At 40.4% G+C, this 20212-nt stretch overlaps 1 pseudogene; it reads right to left on the reverse strand.

Moving 5' to 3' along the window:
• Positions 1-1116: 1116 nt before the first annotated feature.
• Positions 1117-1901, reverse strand: LOC150020208 (proteasome activator complex subunit 2 pseudogene; annotated as a pseudogene).
• Positions 1902-20212: the final 18311 nt, after the last annotated feature.

Below are 20212 nucleotides of genomic sequence, written 5' to 3' on the forward strand. Positions count from 1 at the left end.
GCCTGAGTTCAAATCTTGACTATGCTGTGTAACCTCAGGAAAGTTATTTAGCTTCTTTGTGCCTTGATTTTCTCAACTGTTTATTGGGGAAATAATAGCATCTACACCTCATAGGACTGTTCAGAGGATTAAATGAGTTAGTACATACCAGAAGTTAGGAACACTCCATGCAACACAGTCTTGGTAACATCAGTTAATATTATTTTGCTGTGTTTTAATGACAGTAGTTTTCCAAAATGCTTTCATATCTGATATGACCCATAAATAAACACTCCAGAAATGCATCTAATCCTTATAAATGGCTTTAACATTTCTGCCACCTGCCCATATCCATAAAAATGAAACTCTGCACCTGAAGACAGACAGAAAACTAAAGACTGCAAATGAGAAGGGTAGGGTGCTGCACAGCAAATCGAACAGAAATACCAGCTGCAAAAACTCAGCAAGTTATAAGCAAAGAGAAAAGCATAAGACAGGAATGATGTGTTTCAGCTGTGAGTCTTATCCCGCTGGGGTTCTCAAGCAGCAGCTGCACAAACCTGTCATATCCCATCCGAGGCCCATGTGCCACTCATATTCAAAAGCAGCTCATTTCTTCTACAGTTAACCAATACATTTAGCAAGTCTCCCTGGACAACCTTTTCTTCAAACCTTTCAAAAACTTCAGTGAGTCCTGGGCAACTTCCCATTGTTAACTAAAGAGCCTGACCATTGTCCTTATGAAGCACTGCAGCTGGAAGGCCAAGATTGCGCATTGTTTTTACAGTGATAAAGTGTGCCCATGTTCTGTTAATAATCACTGAAATCTACCCAAAAGGCACATGCTGCCTGAGTACTGCTAGTTCTTCTTTTAGTTCTTTAATCACTTCTGTATCTGTGGGTCTATTTTTCGTGCCTAAAGCTGAATGTGTTTTTCTTTTCTTTTCTGGGTGAGTCTTGCAAGAGTTTTCTTTATAACATTTATATATCTTGAGGACCAGCTTTTGATTTTACTTACCAATTCTTGTTATATTTTTCTTTCCTAATTCACTCATTTCTGATTCTTTCATTTGTATCAACACTGACAGATGACAGAAAGGTAAAGACTGCTTTTATTTATTTATTTATTTTAACCCACACAAAGTATTGGTAATTTATTTCTTTTCTAGCCTTGGGCTTAGTACATAGATGGCTTCTCTTCACCCTTTGGGTTGACAATTTTCTCCAGGTTACTGCTGATGATATGATAAAGCTCAGCATAGAAGGCCCTCAGGTCCAGCACCATGGCCCTGAGTTCCCCATAGGCTGCCTCATCTCTTTTGTGCACCAGGGCCCGGTAATCCATTACATGGGTCTCCTTAGAGGCCTTGGCCACAGCATCCCCACGTTCTGAAAAGTACTTGGAAATGGTTGTCTGGAAAGCTTCTACTTTGGTCTTGACCGCATTCACCCTCTCCAACACCTTCTCCTGGATTGCCACTCCAAAGTCATTTCCATCCTCAATCTTGGGGATTAAGTGCTGGATCCATGCGATCACCAGAATACATTTTTCTTTAAGAGCCCAGACTTCTGGCTTAACCAGGGCAAGCAGGGCCAGAAGCTTTTCATTCCCAGGGAGAAAACCACACTTAGGGACTTCTTTCTTCTCCTGCTTATCTGTTTCCATCTCATCATCCTTGGGTGGGGGGTCTGGAATAGGGATGTCCAATGGGGCTCGGAGAGAGGTCAGGTTGGTCACGTTGAGGGAGTCCTCTTGCAAGAGCTGATTCAGATGTATGATTTTCTGTGGCAAGAATCTGTAGAGGAATTCCTCAGCCTTCTGGAAAAGATTTTGCCTGAAGACATCCACCTGTTTGCGGGCTTCTCCGCTCGGCCGCAACCCACAAGGCTTGGCCATGCTGCTTCAGTTTGCTAGATCTCGAGTCTCCAAGACTGCTTTTAGATTGTACTCATTTCTGAGCACAAAATTCATCCCCATTATTATCTTGGATTTATTTTGTTGCTTGTTTTCTGGTTGCTTAAGTTAAATGCTCAGTCATTTTCTTTTCAGTTGCCCTCATTTCATGATAAAAGTGTTTAGTTGTGACAATTTTACTTGAATTTCAAAGGACAGGGTGACTCCAGCAGATAGATGTTCAGGCTACAAGGGACTTATAAAAGTAGAGGTGCTCTCCCAAAGTAAGGTCTGTGTGCCTGATGACTGTGGAGAAAACGGTAGAATGTAGAACTGAGAGCAGCCGTGAGGAGAACCCAAGTCCTACACTCTACGAATGAATGATCTGATGACAGAGAATGAGATCATTTATCTGACATTAAAAAAAGTCTTGTGTCCTCTCACTGAGTCTGGCCTCTAGCTGAACAAGAAATCTTAAAAAGCAAAACAACAAAGAACTACTTCCTTCCCTCCCACCCTTCCCTTTGCATGGTACCAGATCACCCAATATCCCACAGAGAGCCTAGCTAACCTTTCATAATCAACCCAGATTTGGAATAGTGTGTGAATTCTGTTTTCATAGTTGAGCTTCAGCTAGGCACTGCCCCAGGCCACCTCCTCTCCTGCAGGCTGGAAATTGGGGGGAAATTCTGGAAGGCAGGAAGAACAAGGCCCAATGTCAGTGACATCTGCTTTGACTGCAAATTCTAGATGCAAGCACATGGAGCTTGAGTAATTCAAGTTCACTAAGTGAAAAAAGGGTCTCATTTTCCTAGTCTCATATTTTCTCCCACTTCTCCCAGTCTCCACAGAGTGATTTCACTGCCTTACTCCTGAAGTTCTCAACCAGAGCTGCGCAAGGTGAAGGGTCTGCCGGTGAGTATCACCCAGAGGGTTTTTTAGTTGAAATGATACACTCTCCACTCCTTGAGAAATGAGCAGTGATCTAAGCAAAAAAGAGATGATAAAAGATAAAGGAATCTAGGAATCTCGTTTTGGAAGTAGTTAGAAATGGGGACAGATGTTCGTTCATCCCATTACCAATGTTGAAAACTGATCAGCATGAATGTCCAACAACAGGAAAATAATTACTTTACAGTAATCCATTTTATGGAGTATGTTTATAACTATTATAATGACTTTTAAAACATAAGAAAAGATGCATGGTTTAACTTTCATTGCAAAATGCAGGATACAAAAATATACATTATATTATCTCAACTATTTGCTTAATCTATATACAAAGCAAAAATGTTGGACAGGAAAATCACCAAAATGTTAGCAGATTTTCGTTTTGAATGGGATTAATGGAGAGCGTTTAAATTCTTTTCTCTTTATACTTTTTGGTATTTTCAGTGTTCTTCTCACAAGCTTTATTGCTTTTAAATTCATAAATAAATCAAGAAAGGTTTGTCGGTTAAAACTTCAAATCGTATCTTTTTTCTTATAATCAGTTCTGGAGAAAAAATAAGGAAGAAAGAGGAAGGAGAAGGAAAAGGGAAGGGAGGAGAGGAGAAAGGAAATATTGCTGGTTTACTAGTAAGAGTGATATTCAAAATATTTAATGAGAGTCTGGCCCAGGCTTCACACAGTGAGAACACAACCTGACTGTAACTAATTTGGAACGTCATAGATTCATTCATTCATTTGGTCAACAAATGTTCATACTACCGTGGCCAGGTCATGTGCTGGATATTGGGAGACTGTCATATATGATAAATACATGTGGCTGGGAAGGTTGCAGTGAAGCAGTCACTCTGACTTAAGCTCCCACAGCTGGCTTCAATTAATCCCAACCCACTGCATTAGTTTGCTAGTGCTACCATAATAAAGCACCAGAGACTGGGTGACTTAAACAACAGAAATGTATCACCTCCCAGTTCTGGAGGCTAGAAGTCCAAGGTCAAAGTGTCAGCAGGCTGGATCCTTCTGAAGGCTGTGAGGAAAGGACCTGCTCCAGGCCCTTCTCCTTGATTTGTAGCTAGTCATCTTCTCCCTGTGTTTCTTCCCATTACCTTCCTTCCCTGCATATCTCTGTGTGCAAATTTCTTTTTCATCAGGACACCAGTGTAAACGGATTAGGGCCCACCAAAATAATCCCATTTTAACTTGATTATCTCTATAAAGACCCTACTTACAAATAAGATCTCATTCTGAGGTACTTGGGATTATGAATCTTGGGAGGACACAGTGGGAGGACACAGTTCAACCCATAATGCCCACCTACACCTTAGAGAATAATCCACAACTAAACCTAAATGTCATCAGACAGCCTTGAACTGCTTCTCTGGCCAGGTTGCATGACGACTGCCACCCAGTGTTATCCCTGGGAGCTAAGGCCGCAACAGGTAAGGCACAAGATGGCACTCATCCTGCTGGGGGCGGGGGGGGGGGGGGTAAGTGGAGGCGGAGGAGCAGCAGCCTTGTCCTGGAGCTCCGCTCCTGTTTTCCAGTCTAGTTCCTGGCAGCAGGGACAGGCCCACAGCAAACAATGACGGCAATAGCATGTTGTGGTTGTGACCTTTCACTTGGCAGGGGCTTGCCAAGGGCAGGAGCAGCCTGAGAAAATACTCAACCCAGTGACAGGCTATACATATCTACATGCTTCTACCAATTCCCAAATAACTGATAAAATCATTGAAGACACCACTAAAGAAAGGCCAATCTGCTTTCACTGAAAGATTAAAACCGAATTCTCAAACAAGTTCCAAAAAATAATTAAATCTCTCCATTGTAAAAAATATGTATGCCATGTCATTTCTCCCTAGTTTTGATCCCTTTTTAACACACCAAAGATGAACTAAAGTAAAAAAGACATCACTGAAGAAAATGAAGATATTTGAAATACAGTTGTACTGTCTTAAATGGCCCATGACACATTAACTCAATATTTAAGTTAATGTATAACTTGATATATATAGCTATTGAATGGAAATGATCTCATCTGGTAGCATCTGGCCAAATGATACAACTGAAAAAAATATATGCAGTCAACGATTTCTAATTAGAGCACAGAAATGGATGAGGTCTGCTGAGCTCATGCATGTCTTCTTATTAGAAGTCTACCTCGTTCATCTTCTGTTTTCTTGGTAGTCTTTAAAATAGTTCCACAAATGAGCACTTAAAAACGCTGGGATGGTGAGTGTGTATAAGTCTGTATAGTGAGTAAGTGGAAAAAAATTTTGAGGTTAATGATTGAGGTGGATTAGAGTGAAGACTCCAAGTAATCCAATTGCTAAAATTTGGTGTAAAAAAGATACAGGGGCTCCCTTTAAATCTCTAAGGTATCTGGTTAGTATTCTGAACCTCATGAGAAGTGTGAACCAAATGAAAAACACATTGATGTTATCTACTCTCTTGATGTTGTGCAAGGTTCATGGGCTAATTTCTGACCTCTAGTGGTCAAGTTGTAACAAGGCCCTCAGATATCTAAAGGTCTAAAAGGAACAGTCACGCATAATTTCAGAGGGCATTGGTCTCTTTGACCCTGGTAGTTCTGGGAAATTAGTGAATTCCTTGGCTGACTTCCACTTAAATCTGATTTCAACCCTCATGAAAGCAAGCCTTATCCAAGAACTCCAGACAAAGCAATAGTCCTCAGGTTTGCTGCATTCAGACTCTTTTCTCTTCCGCTCCCCAACCTCTTCAGCATACTAATGACTGGGAGAAAATCCAAAAACAAGCAAGCAAAGAGAGGAAAGAAAGGTGTGCATCACCAGTACCCATAACAGTGCTCACAAGTGCAGATATATCACTTAATCACACACAATAAAGTGTTCCAAAAAGCAAAAAGCAATACTGATACCCCAAAAGGAATGTGACATCTAGACGTCTGAAAGTAATCCTTCCACTACCATTTATAATTAATTGAACTTAAAATTTTAAAACCACAAAGTAGATGTAATCATTCACACATTGGTCCCACAGGTCAGAGTTACACCAGAGAAAGACTGCCAACAGAAATAGCAGAGCAAATATAAAATCTGGGAAGAAACGTCTTTTTCAAGAAAAACAAAACTATCTTCCCTAATGACAATAGGGTCACCGTTTTGACCCAAATCCATTTCTGTTAACATAGGTAATGGAATTGGAAATTCCGCCATCTTAATTAATCACAAGTGCTCCCCAGAGAGAATGCCACTTGTGAAGCTCACATCTGGTGCACATCACAGCCCTTTCCATTGTTCTAAATGTTGTCCTTTCAAATCCACAGACACATGTAACACTGCCACACCCACGCTCCATGTTTTTACCTCCACTGCTAGCACTTTCTTATATTCATATGTAGGTAGGTAGGCATGCATGTACTTTTCTTGTTTACCTCTGCCCTCCACCTGGCCCCTCAACCAAAGTTAACTACCTGCTTGCTGTCTCCCAGAACCCTGCCGCTCTGCTATAAAAATGTGCTATCTAGTTCCCAGTTTCTCTCCCAGTCCCACCTCTCCCGCCCCCCAGCTATCATGAGAGCGCCCAGGCTACCGTGGAAGCCCATGTGTAAAAGTTCTAGCAGACAGCTCTAGCAAAGGTCTCAGCTAACACCAAACTGCCAGATAATTCCAGGTTCCTTCCACAGAGTCTCTCCCAGCTTTCATGTCTTCCAAAGGAGGCCTCAGTCACCATGGGAAACACACCAACCACCTCCATTGTGCTTGGAGTCTCTGCTGTTCTGTGTCCGAAATCCTCACCCACAGAACTCATGAGCTTAATAAAATTGTTGTTCTACGTCAGTAAGTTTTGGGGAACTTTATTACACAACAATAGGTAACCGGAAAAGGATTAATTCATCATTTCTAATGGCTACAGAGTGTTTCATAGTATTGCTATAATGTATCTTGTTCAATCATTTCCTTTGCAAAGCAGTCACTTTTCCAGTTTTTGCCATTACCAATATTACTACAATAAATATCCTTGAATATATGTATATCTTGAGATTTATGCTTTTAATTCCATGAGAATTGTAGGTACAATTGATGAATTAAATGTGTATTTTAATTTTTACTAGATTTTTTTTGTACCTTCTGATTCATAATGAGTTTATCTTTCAGTAGGGGCTTTAGATTTATCTTTTCTACTATTTTCACATTTCATTAATATAAGCCTTTCAAAACTTACTTCCTTTTCTACTTTCTTTTATTTTTTTTTTATTTTTAAAAGATGAGTACTGAGTTCTTATATTTCTAATCTTTGCGTACATCTCCGCTGGGTCTTGTAGGTTTGCTTATGTTGGTTTTCCTTTTATGCTTTAGAGAATTTACAATTTTAATTTTAGTTTATAATTTGACCAAACATTATTTAGGAGGGTGGTCTTCTTAAGTTCTAATTAAATAAAATGTTTAATTGTTTTTATTAAATTTTTATTTCTAATTTCATTAATTTACTTGAATTTCATTGGATAATGTGATCTGTAAAAATCTCTACTTTAAATTTTTTAATTTTCCTTTATGGCAAAATTTATGATCAATTTTTATAAATAGTCAATGGCCATTTGGAAACATGTATGTAGTCTCTGTTTAAAGCATAAGATTCTGTATATGTTTATTAAAGCAAATACGTGATTATATTAGTCTTTGTATGGTCTTATTTTTTTCCTCTGTTCGATCTAGTTCTACAAGAGGTATAGTGAAATCTACTCTAATTTCATGTTTATGAAATTAACTTACATTGCTAATAATCCTTTAGCTTAAATATACATATTTAGCTATTTTATGTTTGACGCACATCTTCATATTTTGTGTCTTTTACAGGCAATGTTCTTCCTGTTTATCAATAGCTCCACCTTGTCTGATATTAATATTGGTTCTCATAGTTTTGTTTGTTTGTATTTATATGATATTGCTTTTCCAATCTCTTTAAAACACTTCTTTATTACATTAAGTGTGCTTACCATATATAGCTGGCTTTGTTTTTAACCTAATGTTGCAGTCTGTCTTTTGATAGGAAAATTGAGCTAATTTACATTTACTATAATCACTGATATTCTTGATACTTTCTCCTGCCTATAATTATTTTTGAACTTATTTCATTAATTTCCTTTTTCTTTTAATTTATATTTATACTAGTATTAAGTTATAATGGTTTTCCTTTAACTTTTTTATTTCTATTTTTTTCTTTCCACTTTATTTTTAACGAATTGTTATAATTTATTCCCACTTACCCATTACTAATTACAAAATATTACGCCTTTCCATTTCTCTAGTGGTTATTTTCTTTTTTAAGATGTATCATCGAACATATTTTATTACTATTATATGGAAAGGCATTTCTGCATATTTATCTACTTCCTGATACTTTTCAACCACCTCAATAAGATATTTTGAGATGTTTTTATTTTCCACTTCCCACCCCACAATTCCACCTCTTGAGTTTTGCAGAGAAATTTGCTTTCATTAGGTAAATCTCATTTATCTTAAGAGTCTTTCTTTTAACATGTACAGTATGCAATCCTGGTCATTCTATCAGTAGGTATGCATGTTACAAAGCTCAGTGTTAACTTGCCACTTTCTCCTTTCTAGTTCACCTTCTCCTTTCTCGAGATCTCTGTTCTCACTACTTTGCTGTTTAGTTAGAATCCTCTTTCCATAGTTTCCTCAGATGGGGCATATCAGTGGCATAGTCCTGGAATCCTTACATTTCTGCATCTCTTTCACCCTGGCAGGTGAATGATGCTTGGCTGGGAAGGAGGACCTCTTGGGTTACATTCCTTTTCTCTCACTAGGTACAGATATTACTCCAATGCCAGATGCCAGTCTGATTTTTTCCCTTTGCAAGTAATTTCTTCTTTCTGTATATAAACATACAGTTTTTATGTTTGGGATTCAAGAATTCTTTCAGGATAGGTTTAACCGTGTGCTTTTTCTCATCAATCCTGCCAAGAACTTAGTGAGCACTTTCAACTGCAAATACAGCATAGCCTTCATTTAGCTTAGGAAAATTGGTATCTATTAAATTTGGTTTTTCCTTCATAATACCCTCTAGAACTCCTACTACTCACATATTAGATTGCCTGGATCTCTCCTCTCTTCTTCTAGCAGTTTAAGTATCCATTTAAGAATCTGAAAAGATCTAATTTTTTCCTGATAATATTGGATCATCCCCTATCAGCTAAATTATCTCATTATAACATTTGGTACTAGAAAGCAGCCTAAAGTGAAATATAATATACATATCATTTGTACACTAGATAATTTACTCTATCAAGTAAATTTTCACTATATTTTTTAAAAATAAGAATCCATTAAATTATGACATTTTAAAAAATAATATTCTAAAAGCAATAGTCTTTTAAAAATCTGCTCAATGAAAGTGAAATGTCCCTCTCCTACCTCTGACTTCCCCTGCCCACCCCTAAGGAGGCCTCTATTCAGTTCCTCATAGAAGTGTTCAAAAGTTCTTCATGTGTAACACAGACAAAAATTATTACTGTAGTAGTATTCATGGCTTCTTTATATCACCCTACCTACAAACAATTCTGACATATACACCCTGACTCCTTCCCACCTCCTACATTCCTACTTCCCACTGCCTTATTCTACAGATAAGAAAATGGGGTGGGGGCTTGTAAGTGAAAACCAAAGAAGTTGAGGTAGGAGACTTACATGCAAAAGGCCCTGGTCTATTCACTACAGAGAGAGAACTAAACTAAAATAGAAAGACAGAGGAAGGGGTGGTGAGTGAGGCCCAGCACTGGAAGAGACAGCGGAGAGGGTTTTGATGGATGAAGACAGTAAGATAGAGACAGAAGCTTTGAGGCATCTACAGGATAGGAGAGCGCGGAAGACCGGAGGGCTGTAGGAATGCAGACTTAAAGAGGTGTTTCGTACAAATTATGTAAAATAAAAGTGCCTTATGTAAAACCTTTGAGGAATACAAATATAGATTAGAATGAGTTTTACTGTCTTCTGATCATGATACCCTCTGAGTCATTGCAGCTCACGATGTGTGGGTTTGCATTCATGTGTGTATGTGTGTGTGTGTGTGTAGAAAGAGATGTATGGTATATAAGTGCATTTATCTACATAGTTTTTAAAAAGCACAAATGGGCTCATATGGTAAGTACCGCTATTGTACCTGGCTACTTTTCTCCTTAAACATATAGGTTGATTTATTTATATCCTGCCTATTTAGTAAAAAGAGTTGAGTTAGTTTACAGTGAAATCACAGGCACAGGACATAAAATTAACCTGACTCCAAGGACAGAAACCAAAAAATGTAACAGCCAAGGGAGAAACTATATTCAGAAATTCTAGCTAATAATTTAATGAGTGCAATAAAAAAATAATAAGGTGCTTCAAAAATAGATTCCTAAGAAACCAAATGCCAGGCATTATTTTTGGAGGGAAGAAATTAATTTTATCTAAGAAAAGACAGGACAATGGGAGAAAAAAAGCCCAGAGCTTAAATAGACAGTGAGCATGTCTTATTATACAGCTCCATCCACACCAGAGCTACCAGAGAGATTCAGGAGAGTGCCATCAATTCTTGTTTATGTAAATAGTGGGTTATTTTTAAAGTACATTTCATATGTTTTCATATATTCAGATGGACAGATGGGCAGGAAAGTGACTTCATGCAAAACAGTGAATGAAGTACCACTGCAAGGAATTATTTCAGAAGGAGCTGAGCAACAGTCCATTCCCATAATCTTCTTGGCTCCTGTTGACTTCATCCATCTCATTCTCATCTTCCACTGAGTGCAAAACAGTTGATCACAGCAGGATAATTCTTATCTTTCTTCAAAGTGGGGCTGTGTGAATCAGATCCTATCAGCGTGAAGGATGGGGACCATGCAAATTAAAAAAAAAAAAAAAAAGAAACTTTTTAATCCATCACTATTTTCAGCAGACTTTCAATCTTCCTCTGCACTCCATTGCCTGTCACCATCCTGTGCAATGTGTACATAGATGCAGGGGTCTCCAACCTTCAGCCACAGACTGGGCTGCACAGCAGGAGGTGAGCTTGAATGTAATGTGCTTGAATCATCCCGAGACCATGCCCCTCTCCCCGTCCATGGAAAAATTCTCTTTCACGGAAACAGTCCCTGGTGCCAAAAAGGTTGGGGACCACTGAGTAAATGGGTGATCCAGAAATTTGGTATCAGTTCTGTGATCTTCTCCACTCTGATAACCATCAGCTCCATGTTCAGCAACAGATCAAACTGTTGGAAACAAATAGGCACATCCCTAATATCTTGAACTCTGAAGTTCTCTCCCTTCCTACAACCTCCTTCCACTTTCCCTCTCCCTCACACTTCCTGAATCTGCTCTTTATCTGCACACCTTCCCTACTCACATCCATTTCTATCTGCCCCCTCTAGATTCCATTTGATCCCTTAGTCTATATCTCACAGTTAACCATTCAACTTTATACACACAGCACCCTAACTCCCCCCTCACTTCCTTCCCACACTGACCCTCTACTATACCTGTTTTGCCAATTACTCACCTTGCTTAACCCAACGGATGTCTCTGTGTCTCTTCTCTGACTCCTGAGAATTGCTGGAGAAAAGTCACTGGATACAATAAAGAAGTACCAGGTGTTTAGGACATGCAGATCTCGGTCTGAAATTTAGTTCTGCTGCTTGTTAGCTGCGAAAAGTTTGGGCAAGTGACATCATCCCTCTGAACATCTGTTCCCTAATGTGTAAAATAGGGTATACCCATGAGTGTGCTTTCAGCTACAACAGAAAACCCAACCAAAAGTAGCTTACTGTCTCCTGTAACAAACAAGGTGGCTAAAGACTGGTTTCAGGGTCAATTCAGGGGCTCAATGATGTCATCAAGAACAAAGGTTCTCTTTTCATGCTCCATCATCCTTACACATTGGCTTGGGTCTTAGGTCTATCTTTTCATAGTTAGAATGTTGGCGACTACATTCCCAGGCATTACAGACACAGTCTTAGGAAAAAAGGGTGCACATCTTCCCAGGCACCTCTCTATGTTAGGGAGAAAAACCTTTCCTCGAACCTTACCAGTAGAATCCTCCTGAAGTGCCTTTGGCTCAATCGTACAACCGCCCCTTAACCAATCACTGGAAAAAGGAAATGGAACTGCCAGATTGCTTTTGGATTGATCACAATTCACCCTCTGGGGCTGGAGAGGGTCAATCTTTCCCGAGCCCACTGCTACCAAACACCTGAACAAAAAGAGCTGTGATAGTAAGAAAGAATACCTGTTGGGGAAGCCAACAGTGTGTGCCATGTGGTTATACACTATATTATCCACATGACTATATTATCTACTCAGAGAAGGAAAACTCTGACTCCAAAAAAACCTCCGCTGCCTTGCGGCATACCTCTTCAGGGGAAAGGCTAAGGGAGTAAACCCCGACAGAAAATCCGGAGCCGGAGTCCCTAAGGCGGTTTGACGTTGTAGTCAACACCGGCAACTCCTGCGGCGCACCTGAAGCCAAGCTGTATTGACTCCGTCTTTCCCTTGGACCCTTCAGCTGCGAAGAGAGGGGGGGTCTGCTGCATGGGCAACAGCAGACCCTCCATATCACCCCGCCCAGGCTCTGTAGCTTCAGCTTCACTGGAGAGGACACTCCAGCGTCATCACAAGATGTCGATTCAACACGGGAGGAGACAGATACCGTGTCACTCCCGAGTTGGACTGCACAGCCATTCTCGGCGGTGCAGATAGACTCTTAAGAAGCTACACCATCATCTCTCGAGACGGACGGCTGCCGACGACGATATTATCTACTGATAGACACTTGGGCTGCTTCCAGAACTTGATGATGGTAAATAACACTGCAATGAATGTAAGGGGTGCTTATATTCTTTCAAATTAAGTGTTTTGGGGTTCTTTGGATAAATTCCCACAAGTGGAATCACTGGGTCATAAGTCAGTTCCATCTTTAATTTTTTTAGTTACCTTCATACTGCTTTCCACAGTGGCTGCACCAGTCTGCATTCCCACCAACAGTGCACTGGGTTCTCCTTTCTCCACATCCTCACCAGCACTTGTTTGTTGATTCACTGATGATAGAAATTCTGATAGGCATGAGAGTAATATCTCATCGTGGTTTTAATTTGCATTTCTGATTATTTAGTGATGTTGAGAATCTTTTCATGTGTCTATTGGCCATCTGTACGTCTTCTTTTGAGACGTGTCTATTCAAGACCTTTGCTCGCGTTTGTCCATCAGTAGATGAGAGGATAAAATTATGGTACACGTACACAATGGAATACTATTTGGCCATAAAAAAAGAAAATTTTACCCTTTGCAAAAACATGGATGGACCTGGAAACATTAACTAAGTAAATTAAACCAGTCAGAAAAAAAACAAATACCATTTTGTTTCACTCATATGTGGAATCTAATGAACAAACTGAACTAACAAGCAAAACAGAGACAGATTCATAGATGGAGAGCAGGATGACAGCTACGGGTTGGGGGAGGGATCAAGCAAAAAGGAAAAAGGACTCATGGACATGGACAACACTGTGGTGACTGCAAGGGGCGGGTGTAAGGCTGATAAATGGTAATGGAAAAAATACAATAAAAAAAGGTATTAAACATATTTGCAAAGTACCTAGTGGTACTTGGCACATGCAGAAATGATGGCTTTTAAATGTCTACAGATCCTTTTATCTTTTTTCCTTTAAAAGGTAGTTAATTTCCCTGTCCTTGAATGTGGACTGAACTTAGTGACTTGCTTCTAACAAATAGACTTTGATGGGAAATATTGGTGTGCGACTTCTCATACTAGGTCATCAAAGGCACTGCAGCTTGTTCTGCTCTCATGCATGGCCCACTCAGGAAAGCTGCCACGTTGCAGCGACATGGAAGCAGCCTGTGGGGAGGCCCACAGAGGGAAAAATTGTGAGTTCCCACCAACACCCAGCACAAACTTCTAAGCCATCTGAGTGAACCACCACCTTGGAAGTTGCCCCAGTCAAAGCCTTCAAATGACTGATAGCCCTGGTGACTACTGGCTGCAATTTCATGATGCTCCAATCTAGAAGCCCCCAGGTAGGTCACTCCCAGAATCCTGGGAGACTCTGAGGAAAAGAAACACTTAATGTTCATTAGTTTTAAGCCATTAAATTTTGGAGTAATTTTTTACGTAGTAAGAGATACCGAATACAGATCTTGGCACCAGAAGGAGGTTCTGCTATAACAAAACCTAAAAATGTGAGAGTAGCTTTGGAACTTTGCTATGGACAGAAGCTGGAAGAACCCTGAGGAGACAATCAGTGAAAACTTCAAGAGCCTTGAAGAAACCATTGGTGAGGCCAGATGGGCCGCCAAGGAGAGCAGTTGAAGTTCATTTGCTTCCTTCCACAGTCCAGGTCAAGTGTATCTTGGTGTTCTTCCTGATAAATTTTAAGTCTGAGCTGCTTTAACCACTGCTGAGAGGTAACGTGCATCACGATTAAGTGCATAGGCTGCAGAGCCGAAATGCCTCGATCTGACTCACCTCTTGTGTATGTAATCTCACGTTGCTAAACCTCCTTGGACCTCAGGTTCTCTCATTAGATTGTTAGAAGGATTAAGTAAGTTCCTGAATGTAAACTTAAAATAGTACATGTCTTTCTGTGTCCCATGGCAGAGTTAATTACAGCTGAGGACCTACAAACCAGGATTGGGGTAGAAGCCAAAGAACCCTACCTTCAATAGCTAAGAAAAGAACAGTCTTCGTGGTGAGTAGCATTTCTTAAAATGTGGCCCACCTCAATTAGCTGGCCTATTAATTTATAATTCAGAGTCCAAGCTTCTGAGAGTGATTCAGGAAGTCTGAAAGAGGACAGAAATCTGCACGTTGAGCATTTTGTGGATGATTCTTGTATACACTGAAGTTTGAGAACCAGTACTCTGAGGAAAGGGTAAATGGCCTAAAGATTTTCTTTGAACCCTACCGTCTTATCTTACAAATTAAGGCAAAGTTTTCATTCATCACAATTTATTCGTTTTTTAAATGAACAGATAAATTAAATAATAATATGCATTATTTGCCACTGAGTAAAATTAACGTTCTTGAAAGATATGCTAAATTTATCTTGGACTGTGGTACCTCTGGCAAATCTCTACATCCACCAGTTGACACGCAAGGCTTTTGTGATAAATATATCACCTTATTTTACTTCTAGTACCTGGTTTGACAAGTTCCATCAGTGTCATAAATGCAAACATTTGATAATCCACCCTCTAGCTCCACTTTTTTCTAATCAGCCTTTTTGTACTGTAAAGTTTAAAACTACATTTCCTAGACTCTTCTTGCAGGTAAAAATCTGGATATAAAATAGTTTCAACTAATTAGATACACTCTTAGGAGATACGGGAGACAGAAGTTGGAGGCCATCCATCTGCTGCTATGGCCCATTCTGCTAAATAAAAGTCATGTTATGGAGATGTCAGGTTTGTCAGGAACACTTTTCTGGTATCTGCTCACCGCCTCTGGTTTGTGCCGAGGGCAAGCTGTGGCGATGGTGCCAAGGTGGTCTCCTGATTCCTCACCTTTTCATGATGGCAGGGATGGCGGCTACTGTGGCAGGTCCATTCTTGGAAATCATTCCCAGAGCCAAGTCTAGAGTCCATTACTCTGGTTCCTTTACCAGCGTTTAAAAAATACTTATTAGTTTTGGACTTCCGGTCAAGATGGAGGCGTAGACAGACATGCTGCGTCACCCTCCACAACTAAGAAGGAATACAACTACCTCAAAACTAGAAACAATCAGAAGTTCCAGAAAATAACAGTGCATGGAAGTCCAGCAAACAAGATATAAAGAAGAAATACTCATCCAGACAGGTAGGAGGGGCGGAGCGAGGGCAGAGAGGACACAGTGTGGTGGTGGCAGCAGCAGCAACAGCAGCAGGCCAGCGCAAAGTGCAGTTACACGTTTTAAAAAGTCAGGAGGGACACCTGGGAGTGTTCCCAGCTCCTCACCAGACCGCGAAGCTCACTGTCCCAGCTCCAGGGAAAATCAAGCCTCATTGCTTCTGACTGTGCAAACCAGTGGGGGTTGGGATGGAGGCAGAAACTGCCGGTCTCTCAGCAGAGCCCGCTTGTTTAAAGGGCCCCCACGGACCTAGAACATCCACAGACCCACTCTACTCTGGGAACAACGGCCAGAGCAGCAGCTAGAGGGGTGCCAGTCCAGTGCAAAAGTGGGAGAAGTGCCTGGAAAAGGGGCGAGTGCTAGGCAAGCGGCATTGTTCCTTCCCAGACCCCTCCCCGGCATACAGCGCCACAATGTGGTGAAACAGGTCGCCCATTACTGACAAATACCTAAGGCTCCACCCCTTACAACGTAGTAGGAGTGACAGCTCTCCCTGGGACATGGAAGCAAACAAACACAGGAGACTTCCGGCCAAGATGGAGGCCTAGACTGACACACTCCATCTCCCTCCACAACTAAGAGGCAATACAACTACCGCAAAACCAGAAATAACCAGAAGTTCCAGAAAATAAATGGAAGTCCAACATATGAAGTTATAAAGAAGTGGTGCTCGTCCGGATGGGTAGGAGGGGTGATGCCGGGGTCGAGAGTTCAAGCTGTGCTGTCCGCAGCAGCAGCAGCAGCAGCGATGGAGGCAAGACAGCAGTAAGCACAGACACCCGTATTTAGGGGGAGGCAAGAAGCACCTGAGGAGCACGCCCAGCTGCAGACCAGACCCATCAGCTTGCGATTCCAAAGCCGGGGAAGGCAGACCCCCTTTGCCTTGGACTGTGAGGCCCGGTGGGGGTGGGGATGGAGGAGGAGGCTCCCGGTCTCTCAGCGGAGACTGAAAGGCAGGAATCCATCTTGGACCCCCACCCCCACAGAAAACACCCAGTTGTGACAAGTGCACAGGGCTCCACCCCGTATAGCATAGGAGGTGTGACAGCCCTGCCCAGGAAGCAAAGGTAAACACAAAATGGTGAGGATGGCACAGATCATGATAGATCCCAATCATGCTGCTGACCAGACAGCAAATATCTAATCTAACGGCTGAGTAGATAGGAAATCTTTCTGAGGCACAGTTGAGAGCTTTGGTTATACAAATGCTTACAGACCTAACAGAAGATCTTAAACAAGACAGGGAAGGAATGAAGGCTACTCCTGCTGAAATGAATAAAACCACATACGAAACTAGTGGTGAGGGCAAGAAAACCAGGGATCAAATCAACAAAGGAACATAGGGAAGGAACAAACAGTCAACCAGTGTAGAAAGAGGAAATGAGAAGTGAGGAAAATGAGGAGAGGCTCAGAGACTTATTGGACAGCAATAAGCAGGCCAACATCCAAATCATAGGGCTGCCAGAAAGTGAAGAAGAACTAGAAATTGAAAAATTGTATGAAAAAATAATGAAGCAAAACTTCCCTAACTTGAGGAAAGAAACAGACTTACAGGTCCAGGAAGCACAGAGAGTTCCAAAAAAACTGGACCCAGGGAGAACCACACCAAGACACATTATAATCAAAATGTCAAAAATTAAGACTAAAGAGAGAATCTTAAAAGCAGCAAGAGAGAAGAAGAGAATTACATACAAAGGTGCCCCAATAAGACTATCAGCTGATTTCTCAAAAGAAACTCTGCAGGCAAGAAGGGACTAGCAAGAAATATTCAAAATAATGAAAAGCAAAAACCTACAACCACGATTACTCTATCCAGTGAAGCTGTCATTCAGAATAGAAGGACAGAGAAAGTGCCTTCAGGACAAAGTAAAACTGAAGGAGTTCATCAGATCCAAACCACTGTTATATGAAATGTTAACCCTTTAACATCAAAACTGTGAACATTAAAATGAAAACCATCACAACAACGAATAACAGAAGCTAGAGAATTGAGACAAAGGCAGACTAAGTAGGCAACGAGAGTGGGAAAATAATTATAGGTGTGGGGAACATATTGGGGGGAGGTCAGCGGGGAAGGGAGGGGGAAAGGGAGGGAGATGGTACAGGAATTAAGAAGCATAGTAGGAGGGAGTGGAGTAGACAGGAAGATGTTGAGAAGAACTATATGCACAACAAATGGACATGGACTAAGGAGGGGGACAACTGGAGAGAGGGGGGTCACGGTGGAGGGAAACAAAAGGAAAAGAAATGGTGACAACTCTAATAGCATAGACAATAAAGCATATTTAAAAAAATAAAAATAAAATACTTTAGTTTTAAATATATTCAAAAGTAGAAATTATAGAATAATGAACCCCAGCTTCTACATTTACCAACTTAAGCTAATCTTATTTAGTAAGTAGTCCCATACACTTCATCTTATTTTCAAGTAAGTCCCAGGTATCATACTGTTTTCATACAAATATTTCCGGATGCATATTTTTCAAAAGGGAAGACTTTAAAAATATAACTACTGTGAGAATATACAAAATATATAGCATTGGGGCAAAAGTAGGTTTACAGTTGTGAGTATGCAAAACGCGTTTGTTCTTGTATTATTAATTAATTATTGCATTATTTTCCACACAAACAACTGTAAAACTACGTTTAACCCACCCTGCAAATTGGTCTCTGTCCCCGGTGTCTGGCACAGAGGTCCTGAAACCCTTGTAGTTTTTTTAAATTTATTTTTAGAGAGAGGGGACAGGAGGAGGAAAGGGACAGAAACATCAATTGACTGCCTCTCACACCCTACAACCAGGGACCTGGCCCACAACCAAGCATGTGCCCTGACCGGGAATCAAACCAGTGACCTTTCAGCTCTCAGGCTGGCACTCAATCCACTGAGCCACACCAGCCAGGCACCCTTATAATTTTTTAAATGACAAGAACACTAGAAGTATCTCTTGTTCCATATTTGTCTTTGCCTCCCATCCCTGACACAATGCTCTGAAAACCCCTGTAAATTCTTAAGTGTAAGAGCACTAGGAGCATCTTTTGTTCTACTGAGGTAACTCTGGGTAGGCTCCTGGGTGGGAGCTGGTCACCAGGAATACCAAGCAATGATTAGAAACGTTGACTTTTCAGTCCCATCCTTCATCCTCCAGAGAAGGGAGAAGGGATGAAACGTTAAAAATTAATCCTTCCTACATGAGAAAGCCTTCATAAAATCCCTGTATTATGGGACTTTAGTATGCCATAAAACAGCTAAAAGAAACCATACACAGGAGATAAGCTCCTTGACATTGATCTTGGTAGTAGTTTTTAGATATCACATCAAAAGCACAAGCAACAAAAGCAAAAATGAAGTGGGACTACATACATCAAACTAAAAAAATTCTGCACCGCAAAGGGAACCAGAAAAAATGGAAAGGCAGCCTATGAAATGGGACAGAACACTTGCAAGTCATGTATATAAGGGATTAATATCCAAAATACATAAGGAACTCATACAACTCAGGAGAAAAAAGGAAAAACACAAACAAAAGAATGAGCAAAAGACATGAATAGATATTTCTACAAAGAAGACATACAAATGGCCAACTGCATAAAAAAGTACTCACCATCTCAAATCATCAGGAAATGAGATCAAAACCACAATGAGACATCGGCTCACACCTGTTATAATGCCTATTACAAAAAAGACAAGCGGTAACAAACGCAGGCGAGTATGAGGAGACCAGGGAACGCTGGTGCACTATTGGTGGGAATGTAAATTTGATAACAGCCACTACAGAGTACAATATAGACATTTCTCAAAAATTAAAAAAATGGAACTTCCATACAATGTAGCAATCCTACTTCTGGATATGTATCCAAAGGAAACAAGATTAGTATTTCAAAGAGATATCTGTACTCCCATGTTTATTGCAGCGTTATTCACAGTAGCCAAGATATGGCAACAACCTAAAGTGTCCATCAATGGATGAATGAATAAAGAAAATGGGGTATGTATGTGTCTATATATATAATGGAATATTATTCAGCCAGGAAAAGAGGAAGAGAAAATCCTGCCATTTGCAACCACACGGAAGGACCTTGAGGGCATTATGCTAACTGAAATAAGTCAGGCAGAGAAAGACATACTTTATGATCTCAGTTCTATGTGGAATCTAAAAATGTTGAACTCATAGAAAGAGAGTAGGATGGTGGTTGCCAGATGCTGGGGGGTAGGGGAAATGGGAAGATGTTGGGCAAAGGAAACAAACTTTCAAGAATAACTTCCAGAGTTCTAAGATACAGACAGCATGGTGACTACAGTTATCAATACAGTAGTGCATACTTAAAAGCTGATATAATGTAGAGCTTTAATGGTCTTACCATAACATCAAAATGGAAATTGTGAGGTGAAGATATGTTAACTAATCTTATTGTGGTAAATGTTTCACAATATACACACATATCAAATCATCACGTTGTACACCTTAAACTTATGTATGTTACATGTCAATTATCATCAATAAAGCTGGAAAATAAAAGCA

This window comes from Furipterus horrens, unplaced genomic scaffold, assembly GCF_987537825.1.
Source record: "Furipterus horrens unplaced genomic scaffold, mFurHor1.1.pri manual_scaffold_2, whole genome shotgun sequence".
Taxonomy (NCBI): domain Eukaryota; kingdom Metazoa; phylum Chordata; class Mammalia; order Chiroptera; family Furipteridae; genus Furipterus; species Furipterus horrens.